This window comes from Daucus carota, chromosome 5 (genome assembly GCF_001625215.2).
Source record: "Daucus carota subsp. sativus chromosome 5, DH1 v3.0, whole genome shotgun sequence".
Taxonomy (NCBI): domain Eukaryota; kingdom Viridiplantae; phylum Streptophyta; class Magnoliopsida; order Apiales; family Apiaceae; genus Daucus; species Daucus carota.
In genome coordinates this window covers 24,904,739-24,918,066 of record NC_030385.2, presented here as the reverse complement: position 1 = coordinate 24,918,066, position 13,328 = coordinate 24,904,739, and the positions used below count along the sequence as shown (strand labels likewise).

The following is a 13,328-nucleotide window of genomic DNA, read 5'->3' as shown; positions in this document are numbered from 1 at the left end:
AGTAGTCAGGTATTCACTACAAACCTAGTTGAGTTAACTAAAGATGAATGCAATGCTACCATAAATGAAATGTCTACAGAACTGTATCATTTGCATGTTTCTTTAAAATCTCTCACTAAGGAAAATAGTAGGATTAGGAAGCTAACACCTTTCTTAGTGACAGAAACAGTGCTTTAGAAGCTCAATTTATTGAGTTTGAGAAACTGAAAATTGAGTGTCATACAGCCAAAGATGATCTCTTGGTTGTTCTGAAAAGAGAAGAGATCATAAGAAAACAGCTTGATAAGGAACAAGAGATTATTGCCAAATGGAAATCTGGGAGAGATGTTTCCACTAATATCATCAACATGCAAGGTAGAGAAACCTTTGTGGAGAATGAATGGAAAAGGAATAAGAAAGATCTTGAGATATCTGAGAACAGTTCAAGTGATGAGAATACTGATGATGATCATCAGTTGAAAAGCAAAGTCTCAACTGATGAGAGTCATCAGTTGAACAAAAACTCACCAGTTGACAAGAAAGTTCTCAAGAAGCTCAACAAGAAATATGGTCCTATTAAAAAGAACTTTGTTAGAGGTGAGAATAGTTCTTCGAGACAAGTGATAGTGTTAACAACACTCTTAATTCCAGTAATAAGAACAAGAAGAAGTTGGATGCTAATGAGCATAAATCAGAAGAGACTAAAAAGAAGAAGGGAAATAGAAATGGTAAAATAGGAGTTCACAAGCACACCAATTACACTCCCAATGCAAGTGCTCCTAGGAAAACCTGCAGTAAATGTGGCAGTGTAAATCATTTATCTGCTAATTGTAAAACTGTGACAGCCCGAGAATCCGGGGGCCTGGATTCTGACGTCACCACATAAAACCCATTTTTAAACACTTTTGAAATCCTGTATATATTTTTTTTTTTTCAAAAGATAATAAAATCAGAGAGTTTAAAACTTGAAAGCCATAATAAGAGAATTTCAAGAGAACATTTAAACTTTAATAAATGATTCGAAAGAGAACATTTAAACCCCCTAAAAGCAACAGGATCGCATTCAGGTTACAGTATTGAAATTAGAATCTACCACTATTATTACACAACATCTCTTACCAAATCAGATCATCTTCGATAAGAAGAATCACTGCCAACTATTCCAGCTATGACTTACACTTGAATCTCTATAGCACAGCTTTAGCTTGCACCAACCTCATCAACTTTCCTGAACACTCCTCGACCACTGGATCCTCAACTCTGTCTCCTCGCCTAGCATTAGCCTTATTCACAATCTCAAGCAATCATCTCATCTTTAAGCCTTTCTGAAATGGTTAGAAAGGAATAGCAAGGGTGAGCAACAATGCTCAGCAAGTAATAATAACAATGATAATTCTGAAATGATATAACAGAAGTTCACGAGTTCAAGATATAAAAGGATTCAACCTGAGTTCACGAGTTTAGGTATTGTATAAGAATATCACAATACCTTGTAGCAATTGAACACTGAGGAATTCAATCTTTCCAAAAGAATTATTGAATTGGACTATCACATTTTAATTAAAACCAAGGTTAGGATGCTGATCAGACATACCTAACCCCGAGCAGGCCCCGCCATGCTCTATCACTGGATCCAAGGCACTCATTGGCCTAACATGACCACGAATCTGGTCCACAGGTTTATATAAAAACAATAATCCAATTCTCTAATTCAATTCAAGAAGCCAATGTAAATTAACAGAACATCATCATAAATATCATCAACAACAGAATAATTCCAAATCAAACTTTGATAATAATCTATTCATAAATCATGATCCATCATTTCATAAATCACAGTTCAGGAAATCCTCAACTATTCAGTATCCTCCATTATCGGCTAAGCAACTGAATTTAGCCTGCTAAACCAGCATGACAATGGCGGGTTGAATAATCAAGAAGATCCCAATTCATTCAAAGCTCTAACTATCACTGAGCAACACATGCTTCAATGACAATCTGAACTTCGAATTAATTTGTAAAACGGAAATTCTTTAGAAACTTGAAGATTAGAAAGAATGGGTCAAAATACTCGCACTTTCGAACATTGAAAAGAAAGGTATGAATACTTGAAACATATACCAAAGGAATGGATCAGAATATTTGCAATATATCCAAGAGAAAGGTTTAGGATACTTGCAGCACATATAGAAAAGAATGGATCAGAATATGCAATATATCCAAAAGCAGGGTGTAGGATACTTGCCTTAAATCTGACTCCAGTCTCACATCTCTATCTCATCTTTCCACTTTCACAATCTATGCATCTCGTAATCTCTAGACCATCTCTAGCTATACTCTATTCGCCACTTCGCTTCGCTTACTCAATCATCCCTTATTCGCTTTGCAATACCATTCCGACTTTCTGACGTCTTCGAGCGTACACGTCTCGTCCAAATCCTTTACGAGAATAAGATAATACTATAGTCACTAAACAATATATCGCATATACATATCACGTATATCGATACCCACTTATATACCCCTTTAAACTTATCAAATATCACTTAACATATAATCATGCTTTGACTCTAATATATAGTCAAGTCATATTCCACATAACATGTTACAAATCAATTATCATATAAATCCTATCGATAATCTGACATCGTCTCGTCTATTTATTAGACTATCCTCCGGTCAACCTATTTCAATCAACAACCAATCAATCAACTCCAGTTACCATAATCCATATATCCTTATCCAATATCAGTCCTACGAATCATTTACCACTTCACAATATCAAAGCTAACACGTACTTCACATAATCATCACTTAATAGCACTTAGATCACATATTATCACATTATGCATACTTATCAACAATTATTCACCTTCTAGACTCGGCCATATAGTCACATCATATTAAAATAGACGTTATAAGCTTCTGTCTCTCTTTCGTTTCACTTGATTCCGACTTACGGATCAAAAGTTATGCTCAAAACAGTTTTCTCACTCTCCTATCGGCACATAACACATCCAACCAATAGCAGACAACACACAACACATAAGGTTTCCCATCCCAATTGATATTAAATCAAGTCTTGGGTTAAAAATGATTTTTCGGGAATTTTCCAGAATTTTTAAACATTTTTCGGAATTAAAATCGATAAAAGAATCACTTTTCGAATAAATAATCAAGTCCCAAATACTTGAAATTGGACTTGAAATCATTCATAAACAATTATCGAGCCTTGAAAATAATTTGGAAAAATATTTTAAAGCTCGAAACTATTTTTCAGAATTTTTAAATCAAAAAGGATAATTAAATCCAAATAATTAATCAATTAAAATCAATTAATAATTAATTAAATTAATTAATCAATTAATATTTAAATTATTTGACCAATTAAAATAATTAATTACTAATTAAAATTAATTAATAAACTAATTTAGATTTATTTTTGAAGAAAGAAATAATTAAAAACTATTTTTAAAAATTTAAAAACATTTTTAAAATGAAAAGGTTTTTATTGTAAAGTTTGAAAACTTTTGTATGCTGGTGTAAACTGCAAAATTTCAAAGTTTCAGGGGCTGAAACGCAAACTTTGAAACCACAGTACTGAGACTTCACCACCTTCATAACTTTGGGTACTAAACTGTAAATATCACCGCCGGCCACCTCTGACTTGCCGGAAACGGTGCTATGGTGGTCGGGAAGCCACCAAACTCTCCAGAACTCAAGTTTAGGCTACCATAAACTCGTACAAACAATAATTTTCACCAAACAAAGCAAGTATTAGTCAGATTTTGTAAGAACAAGTTCGCCGCCGGCGAATTTCTTGAAAACTCCGGCGAGGCTTAACCACAACTCCTCCACCCTCAGTGATCACATACGAACGCTCCTCACAACCATACAAACACAGTGGTAACCTCTGATTTTGCCCAGAATCAACAGAAAAGAATCCCCCAAATTTCAATTAAAAATATTCAAGAACACTCAAGAACATTCAAGAACACATCTCAAGAATCAAATCCTTATTTCTATATGTTACGGAAGTCAAAAATCGACATATAATATATGAAAACGAATGGCAGGAGATGCTCTACAACATGGAATCATCAAATCAATCAAACAATCACGTTTGCAAAAATTCACTATTTAAATCATAATAATTCGAATTTTGTAAAATTAATATAAAATCACCTGAAAAATCTGCACATAAACGGATGCTTAAACCTGATTCTACGCGTCGATAGCTTCGTTTTGACTATTCATATGCCTCCATCGGATTCCAATAACACCTTCAAATCCTCGTTTGATTACGAAGAACACGAAGAACGCAGCTCGGTTTCTCTCGGTATTCGTGAAAAGAAACTGGTGAAATGATTTTTACGGTGAAAATAAGCTATAGAAAAGTCTATTTATATTTACAAATACTTGGTACCCCTTTGGATCGTTTATGACATGAAAATACGTATTTAATAGCTTTATATTAATAAAGCGGGGTCCAATCGGTACTGGTTTTCAAGATAATCATCAAAACGGGGCTTTTTAATCAGTCATTAGTATGCGGGTCCCACTGCAATTATTACAAGATAAGGATGAATCAAAATATCTAGTTTCACGTTTATCGAGACAACCAGATAATTATCAACAATTAAAATACCCGCAAAACTCCGCCGGACCGACTACGGGGAAAACCGTACTCCGGATCTAAAAAGTCAAAACACGAAAAATGTCCGGAATATTCAAATTAGGCTAAAGGTGAGTTTTGTTGAAACTTCCGGGAAGAAAATTTGCTACCCCGTTACGAGTGGACGGTTTTACGGAAGTCAAATAATTAATAAATAAATATAAATATACGCAATTAAATCCGTAAATCGATTATAAAATCATATAACATCCATAAATCGATATGAACATATTTAAATAAACTATATTTTCTCCTGAGCATATAGAAATTGAAATCTCTCAAATACGAACACATATGAGCAGTTAACGCAATAAACCAGATAATATAAAATTAACAAAAATTCATATATTAATCATATAATACTCATAATTAACCATAATTAATTAACCAACAAATCCACCAATACCAATTACTCACATCACACATATATTCACATAATAATCATCTAGAATTTTCGAAACAATATATGAAAATCAATTTTAAAAATATAATCATTTATCAATAACACAATAACCCGGGGTTTAATATAAAATTTTGAAAACTCCTTAAACTGGAATAAAATATTAAATCTTATTCCTTATTTATTAAGAAGACCACTTATAATACTAATAAAAATATTTTTTTAAAAATCCGGGTCATTACAATCTACCCTCCTTATAGGGATTCCGTCCTCGGAATCAGAGAAAGAAGGAGGATGCATAATCTGTAAAATCCATACTAATCCACAACACAAGTATAATCACATACAACTATTCACATAATCACATCAATATTCAACTAGAGCCAACAATAATATTTAGACAAATAGATTTATAACAATCAAATCTAAATTTAAAAATATGGGATATTACATTCTACCCCCCTTATAAGGATTCCGTCCTCGGAATCCTCCGAAGAAACTAAAACGTACACACTTCGTAATATCATATCGTCATCCACCTTTGATTGATCTTGGCATACCTTTAACTTTAATGGAAAAGGAAAATCACACTTTCGCGATTGCAAAATTCATTTCCCAAGAATCGATCTTTGGGAATTTTCGAATAGAACAAGGTGTTTTCAAAATAGGTCACATTGGATTACAATAGTGACTGGGAGATCAATACGATCAAATGAACTTAATGTTGCGTGTCCATATTAGACACTACTAAAGGTTGTTAACCTTCTTGTAATCACAACACACACAAGTGATGGCGTCCCATCCAACTCCTATCACACAGACAGGTATACCTTGTGTCCCCTATACATAGGGTTGTTCATCCCAATCAGATGGAAAGAATCCAAGAAATCTCAAGGAGCATCAAGGAATGTTAAGGATTATCGAGGAATATATTAAGGAATATCGAAAAGATATCAAGGAATATCAAAGAGTGTCAAAGAATATCAACGAATATTAAGGGATATCAAAGAATATGAAAGAATATCAAGGGATATCAAAGAATATCAAGGAATTCCACTGTCTCTTCATAAACACGCCTTTATCACACATCCTTGCTTTCCAACTCATACCAATAATCAATATCAATGTCATCTTAGAATTTGAGAAATTGAAGATCTCATTTATCAAAACTTTTGTAGAAAAGATATCATGATAATATCTCACTGATGAGAAAACAATCAAAAGAATCTTTAGTTGAAGAGAGGTATTGCCAAGGTCTTCTCAGATTCCGACTCCACTTCCATAAATCATTGTACGATATATGTCTTCTTTTCAACGTTCTTGATGATCAATCGATTTGACTCGTATTAGCCTCGTAAGATGTCATCGTAGACGTTATCGTCCGTAATAACTCTGGTCCATGTAGTTTACATTCTTCTACTTTATCCCAGTTGCCTTTGAAATCCATAGCACAAACACGTAACGTATCTTCGATTGTCTGGATCATCAACCTGTGGGTTATGGGCCCACCTTGATGCCATTTGAAATCCCGATTAGCTCGAAGCGTTGTCGTCGAGGACTAACGTTCTAACTTACTCGTAGACATCATCTCTAATAACTGGACTCAATTCCACATACTCTCTATCATGCACTTATTATCTATCCACTTCTATCTACAAATCTCTCCTTCTAATTCAGTACAACTCATATCTTACACTAACTCTCCATATCTCCCTGAAACAACATACCTCTTCCAAATATCTGACATTGTCAACATACTATAACCATGCATTTCTATCATTCTCAAGTCAATACAATAGACCATTTTCAACTATGCAGTATAGTCAGAATACTCTGAACTCCGCATTTTCACCATTCTCAACTCAATCATTCACTATCAAACTCTTCTATCTAGGTCTAATCTTGACCTTTCACACAATTCATCATCTCAACTAGTCAACATACTAGAAATCATACGTCTAACTTAGGAATCCAAATCTCTCTAACCTTATACACTCAACTTGATCGTCTAACCAGATTCTATACCTCTATCACATCTCTAGACTATTTCCAAATAGTCAGACCATACCTCTATGTGAGGTTACACAACATTCCTCATCAATAGAACTTAAAACTATAATCTATATTCTAATTTCAAATACTTATAACCTGTTGCTCTGATACCAACTGTGACAGCCCGAGAATCCGGGGGCCTGGATTCTGACGTCACCACATAAAACCCATTTTTAAACACTTTTGAAATCCTGTATATATTTTTTTTTTTTCAAAAGATAATAAAATCAGAGAGTTTAAAACTTGAAAGCCATAATAAGAGAATTTCAAGAGAACATTTAAACTTTAATAAATGATTCGAAAGAGAACATTTAAACCCCCTAAAAGCAACAGGATCGCATTCAGGTTACAGTATTGAAATTAGAATCTACCACTATTATTACACAACATCTCTTACCAAATCAGATCATCTTCGATAAGAAGAATCACTGCCAACTATTCCAGCTATGACTTACACTTGAATCTCTATAGCACAGCTTTAGCTTGCACCAACCTCATCAACTTTCCTGAACACTCCTCGACCACTGGATCCTCAACTCTGTCTCCTCGCCTAGCATTAGCCTTATTCACAATCTCAAGCAATCATCTCATCTTTAAGCCTTTCTGAAATGGTTAGAAAGGAATAGCAAGGGTGAGCAACAATGCTCAGCAAGTAATAATAACAATGATAATTCTGAAATGATATAACAGAAGTTCACGAGTTCAAGATATAAAAGGATTCAACCTGAGTTCACGAGTTTAGGTATTGTATAAGAATATCACAATACCTTGTAGCAATTGAACACTGAGGAATTCAATCTTTCCAAAAGAATTATTGAATTGGACTATCACATTTTAATTAAAACCAAGGTTAGGATGCTGATCAGACATACCTAACCCCGAGCAGGCCCCGCCATGCTCTATCACTGGATCCAAGGCACTCATTGGCCTAACATGACCACGAATCTGGTCCACAGGTTTATATAAAAACAATAATCCAATTCTCTAATTCAATTCAAGAAGCCAATGTAAATTAACAGAACATCATCATAAATATCATCAACAACAGAATAATTCCAAATCAAACTTTGATAATAATCTATTCATAAATCATGATCCATCATTTCATAAATCACAGTTCAGGAAATCCTCAACTATTCAGTATCCTCCATTATCGGCTAAGCAACTGAATTTAGCCTGCTAAACCAGCATGACAATGGCGGGTTGAATAATCAAGAAGATCCCAATTCATTCAAAGCTCTAACTATCACTGAGCAACACATGCTTCAATGACAATCTGAACTTCGAATTAATTTGTAAAACGGAAATTCTTTAGAAACTTGAAGATTAGAAAGAATGGGTCAAAATACTCGCACTTTCGAACATTGAAAAGAAAGGTATGAATACTTGAAACATATACCAAAGGAATGGATCAGAATATTTGCAATATATCCAAGAGAAAGGTTTAGGATACTTGCAGCACATATAGAAAAGAATGGATCAGAATATGCAATATATCCAAAAGCAGGGTGTAGGATACTTGCCTTAAATCTGACTCCAGTCTCACATCTCTATCTCATCTTTCCACTTTCACAATCTATGCATCTCGTAATCTCTAGACCATCTCTAGCTATACTCTATTCGCCACTTCGCTTCGCTTACTCAATCATCCCTTATTCGCTTTGCAATACCATTCCGACTTTCTGACGTCTTCGAGCGTACACGTCTCGTCCAAATCCTTTACGAGAATAAGATAATACTATAGTCACTAAACAATATATCGCATATACATATCACGTATATCGATACCCACTTATATACCCCTTTAAACTTATCAAATATCACTTAACATATAATCATGCTTTGACTCTAATATATAGTCAAGTCATATTCCACATAACATGTTACAAATCAATTATCATATAAATCCTATCGATAATCTGACATCGTCTCGTCTATTTATTAGACTATCCTCCGGTCAACCTATTTCAATCAACAACCAATCAATCAACTCCAGTTACCATAATCCATATATCCTTATCCAATATCAGTCCTACGAATCATTTACCACTTCACAATATCAAAGCTAACACGTACTTCACATAATCATCACTTAATAGCACTTAGATCACATATTATCACATTATGCATACTTATCAACAATTATTCACCTTCTAGACTCGGCCATATAGTCACATCATATTAAAATAGACGTTATAAGCTTCTGTCTCTCTTTCGTTTCACTTGATTCCGACTTACGGATCAAAAGTTATGCTCAAAACAGTTTTCTCACTCTCCTATCGGCACATAACACATCCAACCAATAGCAGACAACACACAACACATAAGGTTTCCCATCCCAATTGATATTAAATCAAGTCTTGGGTTAAAAATGATTTTTCGGGAATTTTCCAGAATTTTTAAACATTTTTCGGAATTAAAATCGATAAAAGAATCACTTTTCGAATAAATAATCAAGTCCCAAATACTTGAAATTGGACTTGAAATCATTCATAAACAATTATCGAGCCTTGAAAATAATTTGGAAAAATATTTTAAAGCTCGAAACTATTTTTCAGAATTTTTAAATCAAAAAGGATAATTAAATCCAAATAATTAATCAATTAAAATCAATTAATAATTAATTAAATTAATTAATCAATTAATATTTAAATTATTTGACCAATTAAAATAATTAATTACTAATTAAAATTAATTAATAAACTAATTTAGATTTATTTTTGAAGAAAGAAATAATTAAAAACTATTTTTAAAAATTTAAAAACATTTTTAAAATGAAAAGGTTTTTATTGTAAAGTTTGAAAACTTTTGTATGCTGGTGTAAACTGCAAAATTTCAAAGTTTCAGGGGCTGAAACGCAAACTTTGAAACCACAGTACTGAGACTTCACCACCTTCATAACTTTGGGTACTAAACTGTAAATATCACCGCCGGCCACCTCTGACTTGCCGGAAACGGTGCTATGGTGGTCGGGAAGCCACCAAACTCTCCAGAACTCAAGTTTAGGCTACCATAAACTCGTACAAACAATAATTTTCACCAAACAAAGCAAGTATTAGTCAGATTTTGTAAGAACAAGTTCGCCGCCGGCGAATTTCTTGAAAACTCCGGCGAGGCTTAACCACAACTCCTCCACCCTCAGTGATCACATACGAACGCTCCTCACAACCATACAAACACAGTGGTAACCTCTGATTTTGCCCAGAATCAACAGAAAAGAATCCCCCAAATTTCAATTAAAAATATTCAAGAACACTCAAGAACATTCAAGAACACATCTCAAGAATCAAATCCTTATTTCTATATGTTACGGAAGTCAAAAATCGACATATAATATATGAAAACGAATGGCAGGAGATGCTCTACAACATGGAATCATCAAATCAATCAAACAATCACGTTTGCAAAAATTCACTATTTAAATCATAATAATTCGAATTTTGTAAAATTAATATAAAATCACCTGAAAAATCTGCACATAAACGGATGCTTAAACCTGATTCTACGCGTCGATAGCTTCGTTTTGACTATTCATATGCCTCCATCGGATTCCAATAACACCTTCAAATCCTCGTTTGATTACGAAGAACACGAAGAACGCAGCTCGGTTTCTCTCGGTATTCGTGAAAAGAAACTGGTGAAATGATTTTTACGGTGAAAATAAGCTATAGAAAAGTCTATTTATATTTACAAATACTTGGTACCCCTTTGGATCGTTTATGACATGAAAATACGTATTTAATAGCTTTATATTAATAAAGCGGGGTCCAATCGGTACTGGTTTTCAAGATAATCATCAAAACGGGGCTTTTTAATCAGTCATTAGTATGCGGGTCCCACTGCAATTATTACAAGATAAGGATGAATCAAAATATCTAGTTTCACGTTTATCGAGACAACCAGATAATTATCAACAATTAAAATACCCGCAAAACTCCGCCGGACCGACTACGGGGAAAACCGTACTCCGGATCTAAAAAGTCAAAACACGAAAAATGTCCGGAATATTCAAATTAGGCTAAAGGTGAGTTTTGTTGAAACTTCCGGGAAGAAAATTTGCTACCCCGTTACGAGTGGACGGTTTTACGGAAGTCAAATAATTAATAAATAAATATAAATATACGCAATTAAATCCGTAAATCGATTATAAAATCATATAACATCCATAAATCGATATGAACATATTTAAATAAACTATATTTTCTCCTGAGCATATAGAAATTGAAATCTCTCAAATACGAACACATATGAGCAGTTAACGCAATAAACCAGATAATATAAAATTAACAAAAATTCATATATTAATCATATAATACTCATAATTAACCATAATTAATTAACCAACAAATCCACCAATACCAATTACTCACATCACACATATATTCACATAATAATCATCTAGAATTTTCGAAACAATATATGAAAATCAATTTTAAAAATATAATCATTTATCAATAACACAATAACCCGGGGTTTAATATAAAATTTTGAAAACTCCTTAAACTGGAATAAAATATTAAATCTTATTCCTTATTTATTAAGAAGACCACTTATAATACTAATAAAAATATTTTTTTAAAAATCCGGGTCATTACAAAAACTGTGACTACTCCTAATTTATCTTTGCCTATTCCTATGACATCTCTGACATCTGTTCCTCACATGAATTTATCTGCTATGAATATGATGCCTGGTTTATTGCCTCACAATCCATATTCTTAGCCAAGCATGCCATATATGTTCAATCCATATTTCAATGCTTTTAACTTGCCTCAATTCCGTTCAAATTTGCATGGCATGAACAATGTATGCATACCTTAAAGGCCTGTGTTTAAGAATAAAGTTGACATTCCAACCTCTCAACCAAAACCAAAGATTGAACCAGTTCAATCCAAGGGAAAAGTTGAGAATGAGGGAAAAGCTGTTAAGACTAACAAATCTGGACCCAAAGCAATTTGGGTACCAAAATCAACTTGATCTGTTTGTGAAATGTGTGCAGGGAAACCACAAGAAGAATTTGTGGTACTTGGATAGTGGATGCTCCAGGCACATGACTGGTGATTCTTCCCTGCTCACAAAGTTTGTGGAGAAAGCTGGCCCTAGCATTACCTTTGGAGATGACAGCAAAGGATATACTATGGGATATGGCTTGATTGCAAAAGAGAATGTCATCATTGATGAAGTTGCATTGGTGTCTGGTCTTAAGCACAACTTGCTTAGCATCAGTCAGCTCTGTGACAAAGGTTACAAAGTTAATTTCACTCCTGCAGCCTGTGTTGTCACTAAAGGAGATGACAACAATGTGGTTCTGATTGGACAAAGGAAAGGAAATGTGTATGTAGCTGACTTCAATTCTGTAAAGTCTGAATCTATCACTTGCCTTCTCAGTAAAGCAAGCTCAGATGACAGTTGGCTGTGGCACAAGAGGTTGTCTCATCTGAATTTCAAAACCTTGAATGAGTTAGTTAAGAAGGATTTGGTAAGAGGTATACCAAAGCTGGAATTCTCCAAAGATGGATTGTGTGGAGCTTGTCAGCTTGGAAAGCAAAAGAGAAGCTCTTTCAAAAGCAAATCTCTTTCATCAATTGTGAAGCCCCTTCAGCTCTTGCATATGGATTTATTTGGACCAGTCAACATAATGTCCATCTCAAAGAAGAAATATTGCCTAGTGATTGTTGATGATTTTTCAAAATTCACTTGGACTTTCTTCCTGCACTCTAAGGATGAAGCTGGGAAAAACATCATCAATCATATCAAGGCATTAAACAACAATCCAGATGTCAAAGTTGGAAGGATAAGAAGTGACAATGGAACAGAATTCAAAAACTCTGTGATGAAAAAATTTTGTGAAGAAGAGGGAATTATTCATGAGTTCTCTGCACCAAGAACTCCACAACAAAATGGTGTTGTTGAAAGAAAGAATAGAACCCTTATTGAGGCTGCAAGAACCATGATTAATGAAGCTCAACTTCCAACCTATTTTTGGGCTGAAGCTGTGAATACTGCTTGTTTTACTCAAAACATTTCACTAATTACCAAACCTCATAATCTAACTCCCTTCCAACTCTTCAAAGGAAAGAAGCCAACAATTAGCTTTCTTCATGTATTTGGATGCAAGTGTTATGTTCTAAGAAATCAAGGTGAAAATCTTGGAAAATTTGAGGCCAAGGCAGATGAAGCTATTTTTGTTGGATATTCTAATGGAAAATCATTTAGAGTATA

The 13,328-nt window shown here is 34.0% G+C and overlaps 1 long non-coding RNA gene across 2 annotated transcripts; it reads right to left on the bottom strand.

The window, feature by feature from the left end:
- Positions 1-1,310: 1,310 nt before the first annotated feature.
- On the bottom strand, positions 1,311-11,603 carry LOC135153026 (uncharacterized). Of its 2 annotated transcripts, XR_010292523.1 has the most exons (4): positions 10,570-11,589; positions 7,874-8,823; positions 4,165-7,709; positions 1,311-2,418 (listed from the first exon to the last, which is right to left on the bottom strand). It is a non-coding gene; the product is annotated as an uncharacterized LOC135153026 (long non-coding RNA). The 2 variants fall into 2 exon arrangements; XR_010292524.1 differs by lacking the exon at positions 7,874-8,823 and having other exon boundaries at positions 10,570-11,603.
- Between the last annotated feature and the right edge of the window lie 1,725 nt (positions 11,604-13,328).